Source organism: Tenrec ecaudatus, chromosome 11 (genome assembly GCF_050624435.1).
Source record: "Tenrec ecaudatus isolate mTenEca1 chromosome 11, mTenEca1.hap1, whole genome shotgun sequence".
NCBI lineage: Eukaryota > Metazoa > Chordata > Mammalia > Afrosoricida > Tenrecidae > Tenrec > Tenrec ecaudatus.
This window is the reverse complement of record NC_134540.1, coordinates 104,923,635-104,945,763: the sequence shown is the minus strand read 5'-3', so window position 1 is coordinate 104,945,763 and position 22,129 is coordinate 104,923,635. Positions and strand designations below refer to the sequence as shown.

At 46.5% G+C, this 22,129-nt stretch overlaps 1 protein-coding gene, 1 non-coding gene and 1 pseudogene across 2 annotated transcripts in view; 2 read left to right on the top strand and 1 right to left on the bottom strand.

Annotated features, from left to right (window-relative positions):
• The window catches only part of CLYBL (citramalyl-CoA lyase), a 285,813-nt gene that overhangs the window by 179,283 nt on the left and 84,401 nt on the right, over positions 1-22,129 (top strand). The gene's annotated exons all lie outside the window — the stretch shown is intronic.
• On the top strand, positions 3,251-3,866 carry LOC142461560 (ubiquinol-cytochrome c reductase complex assembly factor 2 pseudogene; annotated as a pseudogene).
• Positions 6,465-6,575, bottom strand: LOC142461917 (U6 spliceosomal RNA). Its single transcript, XR_012787085.1, has one exon. It is a non-coding gene; the product is annotated as a U6 spliceosomal RNA (small nuclear RNA).

Sequence of the window (22,129 nt, the reverse complement as noted above, 5' to 3'; positions counted from 1 at the left end):
CAAAGCATATCTGAAAAGCCACCAGCCAACATTATACTTAATAGAGAAAGACTGTGTGGGTTGAAACAGGACAAGACAAACGTGCCCAGTCATGCCCACTCCCACCACTTCTAGTGAATGATGTATTAGGAGTCCTAGCTAGAGCAAGCAATAAGATAGGAAAAGGAAACAAACAAAATTTGCTCAGATTGAAAAAGAAGCCATATTCATGCATATATAATCATGTGGAAAATCTCAAAAGAGGCCGTAAGAAAACTCTGAGTTACATATAATGATAGGAAAATAGATCTATCTACATATATTTATATGCTAAGTATTAAGGTAGCAGACAGACATTGGGCTTCTACTTAAGTACCCCCTCAATGCAAGAGCACTTTGTTCTAACAACCTGGCATTCTGTGATACTCGCCTTCCTGATCACTGAAGACAAAATGGGTGCATAAGCAAGATGCCCAGCTATGAAAAGATATAGCGTCTGGGGTCTTAAAGGCTTGAGGATAAGCAAATAGACATCTAGCTGAGAAGCAACAAAGCCCACATGGAAGAAACACACCAGCCTGTGTGATAATTAAATGAAGTGTTGATGGGATTAGGTATCAGGCATCTAAGACCCAGATCAAAAAAGTCATATCAGTGTGCATGAGGGGGAGGCAGAGTGGAGACCCAAAGCCCAACTGTAGACAATTGGACATCGCCTTACAGAAGGGTCACAAAGAAGAGATGAGCCAATCAGGGTTCAGTATAGCACCGATGAAACATGCAACTTTCTCTAATTCTTTAATGCTTCCTCCCCCCACTATCATGACCCCAGTTCTACCTTACAAATTCTACTAGACCAGAGCATGTACACTAGTACAGATAAGAGCTGGAAACACAGGGAATCTAGGACAGATAAACACTTCAGGACCAATAATGAGAGATAGCAGGAGGGGAAGGAGAAGGGGAGGGGAGAAAGAGGGAACCGATCACAATGATCTACATATAACCCCCTCCCAGGAAGATGGACAACAGAAAAGTGGGTGAAGGGAGACATCAGTCAGTGTAAGACATGAAAAAAAAAATTATCAAGGGTTCATGAGGGAGGGAGGGTGGAGGAGGGGGGAAATGAGCTGATACCAAGGGCTCAAGTAGAAAGAAAATATTTTGAAAATGATGATGGCAACATATGTACAAATGTGCTTGATACAATGGATGTATAGATTGTGATAAGAGCTGTAAGAACCCCCAATAAAGTGATAAAATAAAACAGTCCTAATAGAAAAAAAAAGGAAAAAGAAAGAAGAGCCAAGAAATGGGCTAGTCAGGGTTCCTGATAAAAAGAAAAGAAAACTCCGAGAGCTAATAGGATTTAAAGTTTCAGGGTACAAGGTCAACAAGCAATAACCAGTTGGGTTTCTATCCACCCGCGATGAGAAATATGGAAGGAAAATTAGAGAAATGATTCTTTTGCAAGCAACTCTCAGAGATTAAATTACAGTCTTTCCCTGGTATCCTTGGGAGATTGGGGCCAGAACCCCTATGGATACCAGAATCTTCAGGTATATTTGTCTTATATGAAATTATGTTGTATTTCCATATAACCCACATATATCCAACCATCTGTTCTAAATCATCTCTAGATTACTCCTCATAACTCATCCAATGTCCAAGCTGTGTAAATAGCACATTATTCGCCCTCTTACCTTTTGAGGGCTTGCTTTGGCCACTTATTCTGCTTTCCTTCTCAAATATTTTCACTCCTCACTCACTTGAATCTGTAGCTGCATACTCCCATCCCTCATTACGTGACTCCCAGATATTGCAAGCTGACTGCACCTAAGAATAAATCTAACCAGAGGCGTGAAATATTTATGCAGTGGACATTTTAAAACACGACTGTAAAGATTAAGGAGGATTTAAACAAATGGGCATATGTTCCATGCTCATGTTTTGAAAGACTTAATATTGTTAAAATGTTTAATATACCCAAAGCAATCTTAGATTCAGTACAATCTTAATAAAAAAATTCTGACAGCATTCTGTTCAGAAATAGGAAAACTATTTTTCAGTTTTATATAGAATGGGTTAACCTCAAAGAAAACAAATATCATTAAAATTAAAAAGAGAACAATCATAAGGATTTGGTAGGTACTAAAGTAACTACACGGAAACATCATTTTTAAAAAAGTAATAACCAATGAAACCAGCACAGAGAAATATGTGAGTAAACCAGCAACAATTCAGATACACACACAACACAAAGACAGCAAAAAGTCCTACCTATTGATAATTAGCATGTAATAGAAATGGATTAAATCCACCCAGTCAAGAGACACACCTCAGACAGAAAGACCAAAATAAACTAAAAGGTAAAGGATGGGGGAAATGTATCAAGTTAATGAACAGGTAACAGCAACATTATATGGAAAGACGAGAGGTCCTAAATAGCTAAAGCATGATTGAAAAAGAAAAACAAGGTAGAAAAACACACACTGATTTTAAAATATACTAGACAGCTACAGTAATCCGAACAGCCTGGTACTGATGTAACGGTAGACATACAGCCCAATGGAATAGAACTGAGCGTTCAGAAATAAACCCACACATTTATAGTCAGCCAATTTTTGACAAGGGTACCAATAAAGTCCATTGGATGGGGGAAGAAGAGTCTCTTCCATAAATTGTGCTGGGAAAATTGGATTTCCACTTGCAGAAAAATGAATCAAGATCATTCCTCACACCATATACAAAAGCAAATTCAAAATGGATTGAGGATCTAAATGTCCAAACTAAAACTGAAATTCTTAGATTCGTGTGTGAAAAATCTCTTTATCAGCAGATTATCTAACATATAGATATTTCCGACAAACAAAACTAAAATAAGAAAAAGTAGCTTCCAAGGCTAATTATGTACAGCCAAAGCCTCACAGGGTTTGGTTTCTTGGGTTGAGGGCGTAGGGTTATAGTTTCATGGGACATCCCAGGTAGTTAACATGGTAGTAGTGCCTCGGTTCTGCTTCCTACTTTGATGCATGTTGCCTAGGGTCTTCTAAGTTTGCGAATGGCCACCTAAGGAAAAGCAATTGGTCTCTATTTAGGCAACAAAGGAAACAAAGTAAGAGAATATGGCGTATGAGGCTAATTGCCCTGAGACCAGAAAAACGGAATGGTGCCCTGCTGCCATCACTGAGCATTTTGATGAGACATTCCCCAGAAGGATCCTGGTCAGAAGGAGAAAACCAGAGTCACACAGACTCTGCTTTCTGGAACCATGGAGGTGGATGAACCCCTGAAACTGTGGCCCAGGTAATCTGTAAAGCTTAAACAAAAAACAACCAGGTATAGCTACACTAGTAAAAATTGTCTGCCTTGAGCAGTATGCTGTTTGAAGAAAACTGTCTATTTGGGATCAAACTGCTAACAGCAACAAAAGTGATTAGATAGCATACCTTTGTCATGTGTTCCCTTTTAGAGTTGGTATTGGTGCTAAAGGTTGTCTAAGAAAAGTTATCCTCGTGGCCCAACGTTTCCTTAAGCTCTGTGAGGGATGGACCTGACAAAATGAGGCCGGGACTTGGGCGCTTCCCTGCAGCAGCGGGTAGCCCTGGCCTTTCGGGAGAGAGAGAACAGGGCAGATCACAGAGCCTGGAGCCTGTGATCAGATGTACGAGAGCTTAGCACGGCTCCATCCAAACTATTACAGACACAAGCCCCCTGGCCCCAGAGACACAAGCTTCAGTGGCCTGTCATTGGCAGAGCACAAGCTCGTCCTGCCCACAGACACCTTGGGAGAGTTTAAAGAAATGAATAAAGGCATGTGGAAGACACTGCAGAAGTTTGCCCCCAAGAGTCCCGAGGAGAAGCACAAGGCCTGGGCGAGGTCCTAGGCTCACCCACATCCCAAAGTATGGGGTCTCTTACCTGTCATTAATAAAACTGCCCTGCCTTCCAAAAGAAAATTATCCTAGAGAACAGTTTTTCATCAGTTACTGTTTCCCGCCCTATGGGATAAGTTTTGGGCTGCTCAACTGCAATTCAAACCCAGCAGTCACTCTGAGGGAGAATGATGAGGATTTCTACGCAGCCTCAGAAAGTTAAAGGAAAGTTCTGCTCTGTCCTATGGGGTTGCTATGAATCAGCATTGACTTGATGGCCGTGACTGGGTTGTGAGCTAGAATCCATTCCTTGGTGGTGGGGTATTTTTTGTTTTCACATGAAGAACTCATTTAATGCTCACAGAAAATTCATAAAAGAAGTACCATTATTATCTCCATCTGATAGAGAAGGACACTGAAACTCCAAAAGGTTAAGAAACTTGCCTAAGGTCACACAGCTCAGAAATGGGGAAGAAAGCTGATGGTGCCCAGCTATCAAAAGATATAGTGTCTGGGGTCTTGAAGGCTTGAAGGTGAACAAGCAGCCATCTAGCTCAGAAGCAACAAAGCCCACATGGAAGAAGCACACCAGCCTGTGTGAATTACGAGGTGCCAAAGGGATCAGTTATCAAGCACCAAAGAACAAAAATCATATCATCGTGAATAAAGGGGAGTGCGGGATAGGGACCCAAGGCCCATCTGCAGAGGGTTGCAGGGAGGAGACGAGCCACTCAGAGTGCAGTGTAGCATCGATGACACACACAACTTTCCTCTAGTTCTTGAACGCTTCCTCTCCCCCCTCCCCCTCTACTATCATGATCCCAATTCTACCTTACAAACCTGCCTAGACCAGAGCATGTACACAGTGCAAATAGGAACTGGCAACACAGGGAATTCAGGACAGATGATCCCTTCAGGACCAGTGGTGAGAGTGGCGATAGCAAGAGGGTAGAGGGAAGGTGGGGTAGAAAGGGGGAACCAATTACAAGGTTCTACATATAATTTCCTCCCTGGGGGGGTGGACAACAGAAAAGTGGTTGAAGGGAGACGTCGGGCAGTATCAGATATGATAAAATAATAATAATTTCTAAATTATCAAGGGTTCATGAGGGAGGGGGGAGCAGGGAGGAAGATGGGGGGCAATGAGCTGATTCCAAGAGCTCAAGTAGAAAGCAAATGTTTTGAGAATGATGATGGCAACAAATATTCAAATGTGCTTGACACAATGGACGTATATATGGATTGCAATAAGAGTTGTTCAAGCCCCCACTAAAATTATTTAAGTAATAATCAAAAAAAGGAAATGGGGGAAGCCTGGAGTCCAAATCCCAGAGCTATGCTTTTACTCACTAAGAAATATTAACAGCCATGCAGTACCTCCCGGCTTTCACTTGTCAAGGGACTTGTCAAGCAGGCCTATCATCATTCCAGATGAGCTAGACACAGTAGTAGAGACTGACGTGGTACATGTAAACGTGCACAGCCACACACACACACACACACACACACACACACACACACACACACACTCTATCACAACAGTCACCATCCCTGATTGTGATTACTTGTTCCATGTGTACTCTTATAGAGTCCTAGCTTCATCAAAAGACTGCCATTGCATCTCTTACCAATACCTATGTGCCTGGAACATGCTACATGCTCAGTAAGTACTTGAGGAATGGAGGAGTGAGATGTGATAACTAATACCATTGTATGAGATGTATTAAATAGATATTGTAAACATATATGTATATAACTAGTATTCACTCAAATATTGTGATAGGTTTTTCTTGTGCCAACATGGTTCCCATAGGAACATGTGGGCAGAGCTTAGCCTGCCAATCAGGTCACATCTTGATGACCTCATTTGGAGGCGCTAAGGAGATAAATAGCTCACTGTAGGTGGGACACATGCTCCCTCCCTGTGAGACATCACTGACACGAGCCTGAGGGAGCTATACTAATACAGTCAGAGCCCTGAAGCTAGAGGAGCCATGTGAAGACCCATGCCGGCACTGGGAAGCTTCTACTACCACTGGATCCACAAGACTTTCCACCCACTGGCCTGTGATCTTCCTGCATTCAGTGTCATTGCTTGTGTTTCTTGAGTCTGAAGAGGAATTTATAGATTGGTATCAGGCATGTGGGATAATATTGGACTTACTGACTTCATCTGGACTGGGCTGGCTTTGATACAACATTCTCTCTTATACACGAGTCTCCCCCTGGATTTGTTTCTCTAGCCTACTCAGACTAACACAGAAAGCAACGCAGATCATGGCTCTGCAAAGCTAGTCTCTCTTCCTCTTTATCCCTGGTGTTGGCCACCCTCACGCTCAGGTGCTTCACCGTCCTGTTGGCAAGCCCTGTGGAGCCACACCGAGATCTGAGCTAGTCACGTGGCAGAGACCTGCGCCAGCCCTGTGATGAGTCCTCTGCTATTGGTTCCAGAAGACCTTTCACCCATGGACCTGTGATCTTCCTGCATTCTGCATCATTGCATGTGGCTGCAGGAGTCTGAAGAGATTTATGGACTAGCATCACTTACGAGCTAGTATATATATATATTTTTAAAATCATTTTATTGGGGGCTCGTACAATTCTTATCACAAAAATATGGAACAACGCTTCATGAATTTGCGTGTCGTCCTTGCACAGGGGCCATGCTAATCTTCTCTGTATCATTCCAGTTTTTAGTATATGTGCTGCCGAAGCGAGCACTGAGCTAGTATATTCTTATGAACTTGATCTGGACCGGGGTGGTGGGATGTTTTCTTTATATATCATTATTCTTTAATATAAAGCTCTTTCATATATATATATATATATATATATATATATATATATATATATATCTGAATTTGTTTCTCTAGTCAACCTGGCCTAACAAATATTATTTCATCATTAACAGTAGTACAGTGTTATAGAAATTATAGTTCCTCTGGATTTTATATTTGATATATTCTGTTGTTGAAGGTATGTACAGTTTGGGGTGCTTCCTAACCTTTTCTAGGGACCCAATGAAGAACTAAGGTCATGCTTTGGACAATTGGAATGTCTAACCACACGCCTGATGGAGTTTGGGCCACCTTTTAGACTTGGAATCTTACCTCAGGAAGACTGACATGAAAATACGAAACATGAAAATAACTCAGCCGGCATAAAAATAACCTTCAACCGCCCCTTTTAGAGGATGCGCCAGAGTTGTTTTTAACATAGCAAATAATGGCAAGCGCGGCATATTTTGATGAGCTTTCCCAATTCAGAGCCAAAGTTATGACCTATTTGTTTTTATTTTGATTTTAGTAAAACCGTGTCTTTGTTACACGCTAGCCTGCAGAATATTCCAGGATCAGCCCGCTCACTGGTGGTGGTGGGGTGTGTGTGTGAGAGACAGAAGCGGGGGGAGGGAGAGAGAAAGAGAGAGAAATAGTCCACAGCTGAGCTCTGGGGGAGCAGGCCTATTTTGACAGCTCCTCTTAGTCCATGTCTCCCCAAGCTCATTCTCTGCCAATGGTTCACATGATTTCGTGGGCCTGTCTAAGGGGTCTGGGCACCTCGCAAACACCCACACTCCAGTAATAATTGGGTTTCGATGCAACCGGAACTCAGTACCACCAAGCTGCCAGCCTTTCCTTTTGGCTACCCATGCTAGGCAGGAAAATTATAGTCTCACTGTCTTCCTGTTTATTGATAAACAGAGTGGCCAGCCCAGCAATGGAGCCTGATTAGCAGTTTGCACCCTTGTGAAAGGATAAACAGAGCCCTACTGTTTTCTGTGTTTGACTGCAATTTGCATCTTTAAAGAGGTCTGGCTGCCCTGAGCGTCCTGTCCCACTTCCGAGTGAGTGCCTGCGTGGCCTTTGATGCACTGCATGGTTACAAGGCTGCCTCCTGGTCTTCTTCTCCCTCACTGGGAACAAGATTTTCCAGAGGAGCTCGGCTCCCATCTGGCCCAGCATCAGTTTCCCCGTGGTCACCTGTCTGAAGGAGGAGGCATGGGAGGAGCGAGAGAAAGAAATGTCAGGCATTGTGTTTTCAAGAGTCTCAGGTCCACATTCCCAGAAGGCTCTTTCATGCGGACTCCACTCCATTTTGAAGAGGGAGTGGAGCAAGAAGGAAAAGCCAAAGCCAAAGGGGAATCTGTTTTCCACTCTCTGCTGCCCACAGGATGACTTCTGCCTCCTATCCACCTCCTTTCCTTTCTCTACCCTCCCAGCCCCACCCCACCCCCCTTACCCTCTCTGGGCAGGCAGTGCTCTCTGATATTAGCTAGCTTCTTAGAGCCGGGCTCATGGTCTGTTGTAGAATTTATTCTAATCGAATTAGGTTCTTCAACTCAATGGTAACAGAACAAATAGTCTAATTCCTCTATAATTATTTTCAAATTAAAAAGGAGAGATTATTTTGACTTGGATTTCCATGATGTAAAAGGGAGCTCTATTATGTGTAAACATGGATTAGTCTGTTTAAATAAACTTTCCCCATAATCCTTCCCGTATGTAAACAGCCCTTGTTCTGCCTTAGAGATAGGGAATGATTGGACCCTGGAGACTCCAATAACCCACCCAACAGTTTCCTTTTATAACTTCAAAATGAATGTAATGTATTTATTGGAGTTTGGAGGGTGTTAAATGTAGTGAGAGGTAAATTGTACCTCTGCTATTTCATTAATGCCAATAAGGATTAAGTTAGATTTTCTAGCTGTTACAGAAGTCTCTTCGGCAGCCAACAAGTGGGGTTTTTAAATCCTGGAAAACATAATCCTATTATCGAACAGGCAGCTGAATTAACATTACCCAGGAAGGCACTCCTCGTGGATTAGCTTTTCTTTTTTTAAATATTCACACAGAAAATAATCAAATTCGATAAGGATATATTACATGTGCTTTTCTCAAAAATAAGACCAGCATATGGGGGGGGGGGTGCAAGATGAATGACGGCACCTGTGATGACTTGGACTGTGTCTTGTTTATTTGCTGGTTGTGGTTTTGTTTTAACGGGAAGAACAGTGGACGATGGACAATCCGAGCCCGTGCCCTGGTGCCGAGAAGGCCTCGTCCCCGCTCATGTACACATCAGCGCCTCCCTTTCATTGCTCCCTACGTATTTGCACCAAGAATCCCTCGCTCCTGGTTTCCCTGTATGACCAGCGAGGAAACCGCCTATGAACCCAAAATGCCGCCGGGCGAAGAAACCGCTGCAGCTTCCTGGGCGGCAGCAGCACGTTCTCCCTTCTCATGTGACCCCTGAATCTGAGAGCCTCACATTGGGAAGGGCCTTTTCGAAGTTGGGCATTAACGACTTCAGAGTGATGTGCCTGTCGCTCTTGGGTTCGCGCACGCGCACTAGCGCGGGCGGCCGTTCTATCGTTAAAGCAGAGCCATCCTTGCACCTCAGCAGTTGGTTCGTGCGCACTGTGAGGGGCATGATTAGGGCCGCGCAGGACTTGCCCGTTTTCATGTGCGCGGGTATCTTGGCAGATAATCACACGGGTCTCAGTCACCGACAGAGCATTGTGTTAGCTAATCGCACGGGCATCAATCACGCGTGTGTCTGGGACAGCCCTTCCGACTGGATAGAGGACGGAGGGAATGACATTGGACTTGGGGAAGGGTGTGTCCTCATGGCAGAGAATCACCTGGGTATCAGTCACATAGGTATCCAGGTAGATAATCCTGTGCATACCTATCACTCGTACTAATGTGGATAATTACGTGGGTGTCCATCACGTCCTCACCCTGGATTTCTGGTGCTGGTTTACCTGCGATGCAGTCACGTGTAGGATGTGCTTGTGTTGAAAGGGGTGCGGAGCCCGTGTACCCACCGAGCCAGGCGGCTGGTGGCCTGAGTAGTCCCCACGGCACGCAGTGCCCTTCAAACTCCGTGACTCGAGGTCCAGTCCTTGGTTTCCTGCGGAGCCTTCGTGACGCAGCGGAAGCGGTGGAGTCGTTCTGCTCCGTCTGCCCCGTGGGGTCGCAGCTGACTGGACCACGAGAGATTTCCTTTGGGGTTTCTTGTTTTCCGATTTTGTCTCCTGCTAAAACAAAAATCCCCGTTATTGGTAGGTGCTGTTGAGCCGTTCCAACTCACAGCGACCCTAAGACCCACTCACAGGAGGCGTGTTTTCCAAGAACATGAACGACAGTCAGACATGGGTGTGTCGCCACCAGCTTCTCTTAAGCCTGGGCCCCCCTTTTCCTTCTCACCCCTGGGGTCTGGTCGGGACTTCAGCCCTGCCGAGCTGACCCATCAGTGATTGTAGTCTGCTGACCACTGTACTGGACTCAGGCCAGAACATGTGACGGAAGCAAGCCCCATCAGAGGGAGCCCTGGGGTATTGTGGGAGCAATAGAGAAACAAACGCTTCTATCGGACAGGTGATCCAGGTGCTGCTGCCTCCATTGTGCCTGAGAGAGGGTGGGTGTGTCTGGGGACTACTGGGTGGGGCCGGAAAAGGAAAGGCAATCCTGGATCATGGTCAGAGGGGACTCATCAGGGGCTTAATCCCTGTGTATTTCCCCTTAAAACAAAACAAAATTGAAACCGCCTCAAAATGGGTGAAAAGGGAGATCAAATGGTAAGGTGTGATATTTTAACCTAACAACGTCTGTCATGATCGACTTCACAGTGCTGTCTGATAACAGCCATTCGCATGCCTCAACTCCGATCAGAGGGAATTCACTGGAGGTCAGATCCATGTGTGCAAATGGAGTTTGGGCTCCCAGTGTCATCCATAGCCCTCTGCAAACCAGGTCTTCACAACGTAAGCTCTGATGCCATTCCCTCTTTTAGATTTGGATTGTATTATTTCCCGTCCTTGGATCACCCAGGCTGGTGTGCTTCTTCCTTGCAGACTTAGTTGATGGCTGCTTATTTGAAAACAAGTCTTTAAGACCCAAGATGCTATTATTTCTGATAGGCAGACGTCATCTAGTTTCTTCACCACACTTTGCTAAAGCGCCTAAATCTTCTGTGAGCTCTTCATGAGGGCAAGCCTCAAGCAGAGCCATGTTATAAGAACTAATTGTTTTGGGGGGATAGAACTTAGGGCGAATCTAAAATCCACGCATGCATCTATGGTTTATGTGTCCCTGGTTTACCTTGGAGACATCATTGTCATTTTATATCAGAACATTATCACTCATCCCCCTTGGGGCGTCCCTTCCACTGCCATGGAGTCAGTGCTGACTCATAGCTGTCCTATAGGGTAGGGCAGAACTGCCCCTATGTTCTCACGGTTTTTGAAGGAGAAAAGTCCAAACCTTCTGAGACCCTTCCTCCTGGCCTTTCTGGTCTGTCAGCAATCCTTGGCTTCCCCTGGCTTGTAGAGGGGCCCTCCACGGCATCTGTGTTTCACTTGTGTCTGTCTTGCTCTTTTTATAACTCAGAAGTGATTAGGTATAAGACTCACCCTAAGTAAGGAGTCTAGTAAAGAGTCTTGGTGGCATAGTGGCTGCGTATTGGGCTGCTAAGTACAAGGTAAGCAATTTGAAACCACCAGCTGCTCCATGGGAGAAAGATGGGATTTTCTGTTCCTGTGAAGAGTTGCTGTCTCAGAAACTCACAGAGTCAGCTCTACCCTAACCTGTAAGGTCACGGTGAGTTGGCATCGACTCGTGGGCAGTGAATGTATGAGCTACTCCACTATGACCTTATTAACATGAGAAAAGAAACCCTCTAGTTTGAAACCATGTCAAATGCATGTGTATAGGGTTTAGGACTTCAATATTGCTTGTAAAGGAACATAATGTAATCCATAATTAATGTTTGTAGGGAAAGAGAAAATGTAAGCCTTGTTTCATCCACAGACTAGTCATCTGTTAGGTTCCTCTTGCCAATTATGTATGCGTGTTCTCACCCACTGCCAATACATATTTGTGAAATTAATCATCGCATGCATGAATGAATAACTGACTGAATAAATTATTGGTCTCCCAAAGACTTAAGGGTGGCATGTGGGAATGGTACAATTCATCCTTTGCCCCATGCCTTCACTTTTGCCCTTTTCTCAGCTCAGCATCCTTTGAGTCTCCTTGAGGAATGTCCTTGAGGAAGCCTCCCAGGATCACTCAGTCTAAGCTCCTTCCTTACTCTGGGTTCTGCCTGTGTTATTTGTGCTTTTCCTTTTGTAACATGCATCTCACTTGTAACACTTCCCAGGGTTTGTCTTCTCACTAGAGTGGAAGCTGCATGCAGACAGAGAGGGGGTTTGAGCTCCCTGGCACCCCGTCTTGTGCCTACCCTTGGCCACCTTGCTGCTCTCAGGGTGGTTGGCCTCCTTGGTGTCATTTTTGAATTGCTGGCTTTACCAACACGGGTGCGCCCCCACCTCAACTTTGCACACTGTCACACGAATGCCTTTCATGTTAATTAAGCCAGGCTTAATTGGATTTTGCATTCTCTGTAGCCAAATAGATTCTAACTGAAATAGAGCTGTTGTGGAAAAGCGTCTGGACTTGGGCGTGGATGCATTGGATAGGACTCTGCTTCCTAGTGGTATAGACTTAGACCAGCCTTTCCGTGTCTGTGTGGGGGAGAAAGTCCGCTCTGTCACATGCGGTTGATGTCTCGATTAAATGAACGTGTGTGAAATACCGAGGGGAGTACCTCAACAAATGAGGCACTCAACAGATGGGGTGTCCTTGTCCATTTGGGAGACACCTCCCATGTTGACCTTGGGTTCCCGTGGGCCCAATGGCTGAGCACTGAAATGAATGGCACCTCCCCTCACGCCCCCTGGGTCTCTTACACGTCACTCTCAAGTCGTTTGCAGTGTGAAGTGGGAGCCAGACAGACACTTCCGGCTCTCATTACAGTGGCCTCCAACAGCAACCCTAGTTGAAACGTACTGTCCAGATAAAGGGAAGCATTTCCTCTGAAATGAAAGTGTGGTCTCAAAGTACCATGGACCGTGAAAAGAGCAAACAGACCTGGCTCAGAAGACATGCAGCCTGAACGAGCCTTAGAAACGAAGCTGGGAAGACTTCATTCATCTCATGTGCTGTGGACTGTCTGTTGTTGGGAGAGCAGTCCCTGGAGAAGGACGTAGTTCTTGGTAAAGTAGAGGGTCAGCCAGGCAGAGCAAGACCTTCAAAGAGATGCAGGGACACATGACTGTAATAGTGGGCTCAAATAATAATAATTTATGAATGATGAAGGGTTCATGAGGGAGGGGCAGTGGGGAGGGAGGGGGGAAATGAGCAGCAGATATTAAGGGCTCAAGGAGAAGGCAAATGTTTTGAGAATGATGATGGCAACAAAATGTACATATGTTCTTGACACAATGGATGTATGTATGGATTGTGATAAGAATTGTACGAGCCCCCAATAAAATGATTAAAAAAAAAAACAGTAGGTTCAAACTTGGCAGCTGTTATGAAGGTGGCCAGGGACTGGGACTGGGTGATGTTTCATCCTGTTGTGCACTGATGGGGTGGTTATGAGTCGGAACTGACCCCATGGCACCTAACGATAGACACCAGCATCCACACAGCAAGGTGAGAGTGTTGGTCAAGTGACAGCTGGGGGTTCAAGCGCAGGTCCCGAAGCCTCAGCTAGAAGACGAGGTTGAGGAATAGCTGGAAAATGCCGAAGCGTTTCCTCCTGATGAAGAGGTATTGAATACAGGAAAGATTTCAAAGAGAAAAGGAAGTGGAATTGTTCTGCACTCCCCCAAAGGCAGAATAAGGACAGGCCCCATAGCTAATAACTCGTAGATAAATTGTCACTCAATAAGACAAAGGACTAAGAATTGTTATTAGCTGCCCGTGGCTTAGCTCTGGACTCCTAATGCCTTTGCGCACAAGGAACAAAACAGTGCCTACCCCATTCCCAGACTGTTGGGTTCCATAGGGTTTGCATGGACTTATTTTCCAAAGGAGATCACCAGGTCTTTCTTCCTCGCCCATTTTAGTACAGAAGATCCACTGGAATCTGTTCAGCATTACCAAGAAAACAAAACCAAACTGCCTACCATTGAGTCCATGCTGACCCACAATGACCCCCTGTGGGTTTCTGAGACCATAATTGTTTTCAGGAGTAGAAAGCCCAGTCCCTCTCCTGAGGAGCTACTGGCGGTTTCAAACTGCCAGCCCTGTGGATCACAACCCAACAAGTAGCCACTATGTCACCAGGCCTCCTGTTCAGCATCACAGCAACACACAGTTCACGTCTCATCGAAGCGGGGTGGCTCTACACAAGGTGCACTGACTGGGAATTGAACTTCGGTCTTCAGCATGGACGGCAAGAATTTTACCACCAGGCCACCACGTATCCCGCCTAATAGTTCCAAAACCAAACTCCTTGCCATCAAATCTGTTCCAATTCACAGCAGCCCTATAGGACAAGGTAGACCTGCCCCTGTGGGTTTTGGAGACTAACGCTTTACAGGAGTAGAAAGCCTCGTCTTTCTCCTGTGGAGTGACTGGTTGTTTCAAACTCCTGACCTTGTGGTTAGCAACCCAAGGAGTAACCACTAATGCATAATTGGCAGAGAAAGAGTACCTTCATCAAGGCCTGAAATCACTCCTTTAGCAAGCGCTTGGGCCCTCTAGCGAGCCCTCAAGGGCTCTCCCCGAGATCTGGATTTGACCTTGAAGTAGACATGTTTGCAAGACAGCAGGTGGGTTTAAAGAGCTTCTCTGGTGGCCGTGTTGCTGTGATGGCTTTCCTGCATCCCGCCTCCTATTCCTGACTTCCTGCCCTGCTTCTGCCCGGACACTGCCAGGACACCACCACCACCCCTCCCCCAGACTGACCTCTCACCTCTACATTGTGTGTCCCTGCTCCCTCTGTGACCTGCGTGATCCTGTACCTGCAGGCAGAGTAATGAGATTTGTGGAGCTGCAGTGCGGGTTTTAGGGCGCGAAAGGCCTGTTTGCCCTTCCGTCTTTCTGCCTGGCCTACCACGGTATCTGCAGTGTGCCCGTTTTGTCTTAGATTTATTTCACCTTCGAAAGGCTTGGTCCTATAAGCTCCCTGGGTGGGATACCTTGTCAGCTCATTTTACACTCTGTACTCACCAAGAGGACTAGCACAAGCTAATTTTGCTGAAGAAAATTCGCGGTGAAAGTGCCCGGAGCCGTTGCTGCTCTGGAGACCATGGCTAAACTCAACAAGAAGGGCGAGGACCACTCCTGTGGAGAGAGGGGGGTCCGGAGGAGCGACTTCATCTTCCACGTCAGGTGGCCCCAGTTGACGCTGCAGTGTGAGGCTATGCCAGCTGGAAGGAGGGCAGGGTGAGGCGGAGGGAAGCCCTGTTGCGTGCCTGCAGGGACTATTTCTGGGGGCTTGTGCATCCAGTAACTTAGTTCATCTGCAAAACAAGACAGCGGTGGCCTTATTTTTATGGGCAGGTCTTGTTAAGCTGCTTAAAAATTTTAATTTTTATTCCTTTTAGCAACAATAAAAAATATTTTTTAGAGGAAAGAAATGATCCCGAAAGGACGGATGTAACACGAAATTCATTTACCTGTCGTCTGTTCCCCCGGCCTCCGGGAGTTGTCATTTTTCAGGGGATATTTTGACATGCTTTCCTAGATCTCATTGCATCTTACACTTTTTCTACGTTGTTAACAAAGGTTGTCATCATTTCCAAGTCGATGGTCGTATTTGGTCAGGAGGGTTAATTTTAATCCTGGAAACCATTCCCCTGCTGCTGGCTGTGTAGGCCGCTCACTGTAAGAAATCATTTGGACAAAGAGCTCCGTGCGCAGCAGGGCTAAGCCTGGGATCATCAGATCAACGGGTAGCAACATTTTTGTGGCTTCTGTTACACATTGCCAAAATGTTTTACCAGAGAGATATGTAAAACTTTCCCCCCCCTAAACATTGGCGGTGCATTATCAGCAGCAGTATGAGAGGATGCCAATGTCACTAAGTTAAGTAGAGCTTTTAACTTTGTCTTTTTAATAGGTTGGAATTCTACTTCAGTATCAGGAGCCCTAGTGGCGCTGTCAGGTAAGCCTTGGTTCAAACCCACCCGCTGCTCTGTGGGAGAAAGGTGAGGCTGTCTGCTCCAATAGAGATGTACAGCCTCTAAAGCAGGCATACTCTGTCAGGGGAACCTTTTTCTGACAAGGGCAATTTGGATACTTAGAAACATCATGTATGGGCCATACTGGCCAAGCATTTTAAAAACTCACCACCAGTGGGATGGCTGGAGCTGCTTCTCGTTGGTGAGGTGTGTGATGTTGGCTGGTGTTGATGATCTGGCAGGCCTTATGTGGCTCTTGTACAAGATGTCCCCCGCCTCTGCTGTGTAGGGTCACTATGAGTCAGAATCAACTTGATGGCAGTGGGTTTGGGTTTGAGATTTTATACTTGATTGGCGCATTAATTTACTTTTAAAAAATGCATGTTGGAGTGGTTTTTGGTGTCTTTAGCCATTGTGTTCCCATACGTATTTAATTTTATGCCCTTTGTCAAAGCCCCCAGTAGGCAGCCTCAGTAGGACTGCATTCTAGTAAGACCGGATGCACTGGAAGTAGACATAGACTCAGTTCCTGCCTTTGTTATGCTTTGACGTGAGCAAGTCTAATTTAATTTCATTAAGCCTCACACTCCTCATCTTTAACAACAGTAACCATGACAGTGCCCACCTCATTGGATTATAGCACATATTCCATGACTCGTCTAGATGGATAGTGCCTGGCACACAGAACATGCTTCACTAATGTCAGATAACCCACCACCAGCGAGTTGATTCCACCTCCTAGCGATCTGTAGGACAGAGTAGAAATGCTCCTTAGGGTTCCGGAGGCTGTAAATCTTTATAGAAGCAGACTGCCTCATCTTTCTCCTGCAGAGCAGCTGGTGGCTTTGAATCACCAACTTTATAGTTAGCAGTTGAATGCTTTAAATATTGCGTCACCAACTCAAAAAGCATAAATAAATGCATTGCCTTGGAGTCGATGCTGACTCATTTAGTGGCCCTACAGGACTGGGCAGAACTGTCCCTGTGGGCTCCCGAGATTGTAATGGGAGTAGAAAGCCTCATCTTTTTCCAGAAGAGTGGCTGTTGGTTTTGAACTGCTGACCTTGTGGTTCGCAACCCAACCCATGCACAACCGGGGCTCCTTCAATGTTAGCTATCTTTGCAATGAATACTTAACTTGTTCAGTTACCTAATTTTCTTCTCCCCTTCTTTTCTATCATCTTCTGAATGTTCTGTTCCATTTCCTCTCTCCTCTGAGTGGTTGAATTGCTGGGAGTTGGGGAAGGCAAGGACGGTGGAGGGTGCAGGGCCAACCCTGCCATCTTGTTCACACTTAGGCATGACCTGGTCTGACTAGATTTTTTTTTTTCCTGTAGATGTCTGGGTTTACATTCTAATGGCAAGTGGATAGATGGACTTGCAGGTTACAGGCCTGCAAAGATGTGCCCATTAGCCCACTGCCGTCCAATCCATTCCAATTCATAGGACAGGGTAGAACTGCCGTGTACGGTTTCCAAAGTTATAATCTTTATGGAAACAGACGGCCTCATCTTTGCCCCCACAGAGTAGCTAGTGCACTCAAATGGTCAGCCTTTCAGAGAGTGGGTGAGCGATTTAGCCACTGTACTGCCAGGGGTCCCTGAAGGATGAACAGGGACCCCACGTTAGCGACCCCAGGGTTGCTAAGGTAGCATGGTCCCATTTCTGTGGACCTTCCAGGAAGAAAGTATCCTGCCTCTGCGGAGCCAACCGAGACTCCACTGTAATTCCAGAGACAGACTGGCTGCTGCAGAGCGAGAGACCAGGTAGAAAGTTCCTCATTTATGCAGGACCCGGGCCTGCAGAGGCCCTGCCTGTGTGCTGTCATAAGGAGACGCAGAGAAACTGCACAACCTGCCCCAAGACCACATTCACGCCAAAGCTCTACTCTCCACTGCATCCACAGGCCGAATAGCTGTCATCGTGTATGTGTTTCTACACGTAGCACATGGTCTGTTTTTAAAGTCAGAAGAGCTTCCTTTTCTGGCACACCTATTGTATCTCCTTTGGGGGGGTGTGATAATTTCCCATAGTTTCCCATGAGCGCAGACCCATTACTTGCATAGCAACTTTGATTCTCGCTGAGATGCGCACCCCTCCTCCTCTCTGCCAACCAGAGGCCCTTCTCCTCGTGACCAAGCCTTGAAAGTCTGCATTGGATACGGGGTGCAGTCAGTTAATATTCCACTCTGTAAGAATTGGGACCCACCCCCGATGATTATGAAGAGTTAGCTGAAAAAGGTTAGCCATGAATTAGCTAAAGGGGTTATAACTGAAATCAGACGAAAGAATGAGGTTAGCTTATCTCCCCCCCCCCCCGTGCCCCCCACCCCCCGCCGGTGAGGCTAGAATGTAATTTAGAGTCAAGCAAAGTGCCGCCTGTATCCAAAGGACATAAACTTAGAAGGTCCCTGTTGCCATGACAACCACACAAGGGCTCTAGCTATCCTCTTGGCAGAGGGTAAAAATCAGCCAGGCCTTTGGGTGCTGAGAGAAGATTTGTGGCCCCTAAGCAATTCAGTCCCCAGAGATGGTTGCCATAGGTTATAGATGTATAAGTATGCAGAAGTGTTTGTGAATGTTTGCTGGTCAGGTCAGACACTTGAAGCAAACGGAAAAATCTTTGAAAGGCATAGAGTTTTAGCTATTTCCCCAAAAGGAAAAAACCAAACTTACTGCCCATTGTGTCCATTCTGAGTCATGGCTACCCGACAGGGCAGAGCAGAAGTGCCCCATGGGTGTCTGAGACTTACTCTTTATGACGGGAGACAGCCTCATCTCTCTCCCCCGGAGAGCCTGGTAGTTTCAAACTGCTGACCTGTGGTTGGCAGCCCAGCATGTCGATAGCCCTTCGTTTGCTGCCCGGGGGCAGTTATTGTGCCCAGAGGAGCCCACATAGGCTACATTGATTTTGAAATTAATCTTCCATTCATTAATATTAGACATTGAAAATTCAGTTTTCCTGAAATTCAATAAAATTGACCGAGTTGACGATGTTTGAACAAGTTGGAATCTCAATCCATGGCATTTGTAATTTAACTAAACTTGTAAAGGAGCATGCGTACACACATACACAAACACATACACACACGGGAGGGAGAGATAAATAGCTAACGCAATGGCGATTTCTCTGTGAACGTGGAAAGCCTTTTCAACGGCAGATTTGACAGCTCACTCAGAGTACTTAGTACCCCACAGCACAGGCACTGCTGGGGCCTGGTGGTGCAGTGGTTGCGTGTCGGGCTGTAACCGAAAGGCCAACAGTTCAAAACCACCAGCCACTCCTCAGGTGAAAGAGGGCTTTCCACTCCAATAAGCAGTTAGAGTCTTGGAAACTCAGGGAGCAGTTCTCCCCAGCCCTTTAAGGTCATTAGTAGTCAGCATCTGCTTGATGGTTTAGCGTGACTTTTTCATAGGCACAGGTTTATATGTGGGTTTCTTCCACCAGTGTTTTCATCCCTGTGATCAGTCAGCTTTGCATCCAAAGCACCTAGCAGAGCACCAGGAACACAGAAGACACTGGGCAGATGGTGAAGGAGGCAAGGTAGGGGCAGAGTCTGGAATGTTTCTAGATGCTCTACTTGTTTATTTTTCACACCCATCTCTTCTCAGTACCTGTGCTCACATTCATTTTGAGATCTGTCAGGATGCTTGCTAGATGAAGCCATGCACCGTTTTAATGAATTTTACAAATACATTCATAATGCATAGGGTTTCAGAAGGAAACGACTGAAACCCTCCTTTATTTTCTCATTTCCCATGAGGGCCTTTGTCCGTGGTCTGCAGGTGCTCCAGGTACACACCAGGTGTCCCGTGCACATTTGCTCACAGGCTGTTACTTTTGTGAGGGCCTTCTGGATAAACCCACTGTCACACGCCGGATCTTTTGCCCTGCCGCACTTGCCTCTGAAATCCAGAGGCGCTTCACGTGGGTGGCGAGGTCATAATTTTAAGTGTGGTACTAAGTATAGAGAGGACTTCCCAAGTATCCTGTGGACTTGAAGGAAGTCCCTTTTTGCAAGACCAGAGCTGTGTCTTCATGCTTAGCTGCCTGGTTTGGCACCTTTCCGCGGTGGCGGGGCAGATCCTAAGTGAAGAAAGGGAAGACTGTAGGCCCTTGGCTGTCATGCTGCTAGTGATTAGCTGTTGTCAGCAATTATGCCCTTCCATCCAGGGTGTGACGGCTGGCACCTCTGGTAATGAGATGGTTCCCAGGGCTCGAGTGTGTAAGGCTCAGCTGGCTTCCTCTTGGGCTTCGCTCGCTGCTCTCCTTGGCAGCTTCAGAGTTTACTGACATCATTTCCAAAGTGACATGTTCCTCTTGGCCAACACAAAAACTCAGAGAAGGCATGCCAGGCTGCCATCAGAGAGGAGCTCTGGAGGCTGGATGTGCCCTTCCAACAGAGTGAGGCCTGGGGAGGGGCATTGGCTCCCTCCTCTGAACCAGAGCGCCCAGAACCCTCAAGAACAACCGGGCCTGGATTTCGCTGGTAAATGGAAATTTCCATCTGGGATTAATGTCATTGGTGCAGTTGTCATGAAAACGAAAGGAATGATTCTTTCTATACTTCATCGTATGATCCCTGCAGAACCACTACCAGTGTTGGCAGGAGTGAACAAAGGAGAGGGCTGTCGACAAGGACAGGCCTCCATTGAACTCAAAAACACAAAATCCCAAAAATTCAAACTCATTGCCATCGAGTCCATTGTAACTTGCAGCCACCCTATAGGACTGACAAGAACTGCCCCGTGTTCTGAGATGTAAACTCTTGATCTGTAAAGAAAGCTTTGTCTTTCTCCCACAGAGTGACTGGTGGTTTCGAACTGCTGATCTTGCGGGTAGCAGCCCAGTGCATAATTGCTATGCCACCAGGGCTCCTCAGTCCAGCTGTCATTCAATAAGCATACAGATGTGAATTGTGATAAGCGGTGAGAAGGGAGACAACTACGTGCTGCGAGAGGACAGAACAGGACGCCAGTCTAGAGAGAAGGCGTCTCTATGAAATGATCTTTAAACTGCATCTGCAGGATGAGCAGTTGATAATTAGACTCATTCAAGATGAAGCGGGGAAGTGGAGCGGAGGGTGAGCTTTCTGGGCAGAGGGAGAGGCCTGGGCAAAGGCCCAGGAGCAGCAAGAAGCTTGGTGTTTCCAAGAATTGTAAGACAGCGAGTAAGACTGGAGATTCCCAAGTCCAGAGAGGGCCGAACAAATGAGGACAGAGGCAGGAGGGCAAGGTGGTGGGCTATGGTAGGGTGACTCAGAGACACTTGGAGCCTCAGCAACAGAGAGAGAGGGGGGGTGGGGGTGGGGGGTGGAGAAATGAGATTCTGGGAGCAGCATGGAATGGATTAGTGCAAGGGAAGAGGGGGTGGGAAGCTAGCCGCACACTGTCATGCTGGGCAGTGAGAGGCGGGCAGGGGCTCTGAAAGAGGAAGGCAGAAGAAAAGGCGATGCACCCAAATTGTGATGTTGCTGAAAAAGTTGAATCTACCGTGGACTGTCAGAGAATGAACGAATGAATCTGTCGTAGAAGCAATGCACCACAATGCTCCTTGGAAGCAAGGGTGGAAAGACTTCCGCGGGCTTCCTGGAGAGACCAAGGGCCACAGAAGGACAGCTCACTGAGATGGAGTGACCACAAGAGACACCAGCAAACCAGCAATCGTGCAGATGGCCGAGGACCAGACACCGTTAGTTCCGTTCAACATGCGGTTGCCACACTTCAGTCAACGTGGAAGCATCTCTAACAACTCTGTAAGCGAGGATTCTAACCCAGTTCTGACTTCTCCTGCAAACATACTCACTTGGTCTGCCCCAAAAGGCAGCGACGGGGTCTCTTTAGAAGGCCTTGTAATGGCTCGAGGTAAAAATCCATCCTCCCATCTCCATGGAGAAGTGCCCACAAGGAAGCAATGCCTACATTTCTGTGCCCAGTGAAGACAGCCATGTAGGAGAGCCATGTGTCCATCCTCCTCATGAACACCGTCGACACCCCGGTGCCCCTCAGAACCCCACAGAGCCAGGCCTGTTTCAACTCCCGACGTGCCCTGATTGCCAGTAATCCTAGAGCCAGCCAAGCAAGGTCACGTTTATAGGAGTCCCTCCCAGCGATAGCCCAGAAAACAATAAAAACAGATGCAAACCCTGCTGCTGCTGTACAGAAGCCCACTTTGGAAACCAGGGGGTCAAGTGCCCATTATCCAGGTAAGCAGGCGCTCCCTGGGAGACCGAAATGCATGTCAACATGCCAAGCGAGGAGGGACTAGAAAACCAGTGGCCACCTGGGAAAGGAGGCC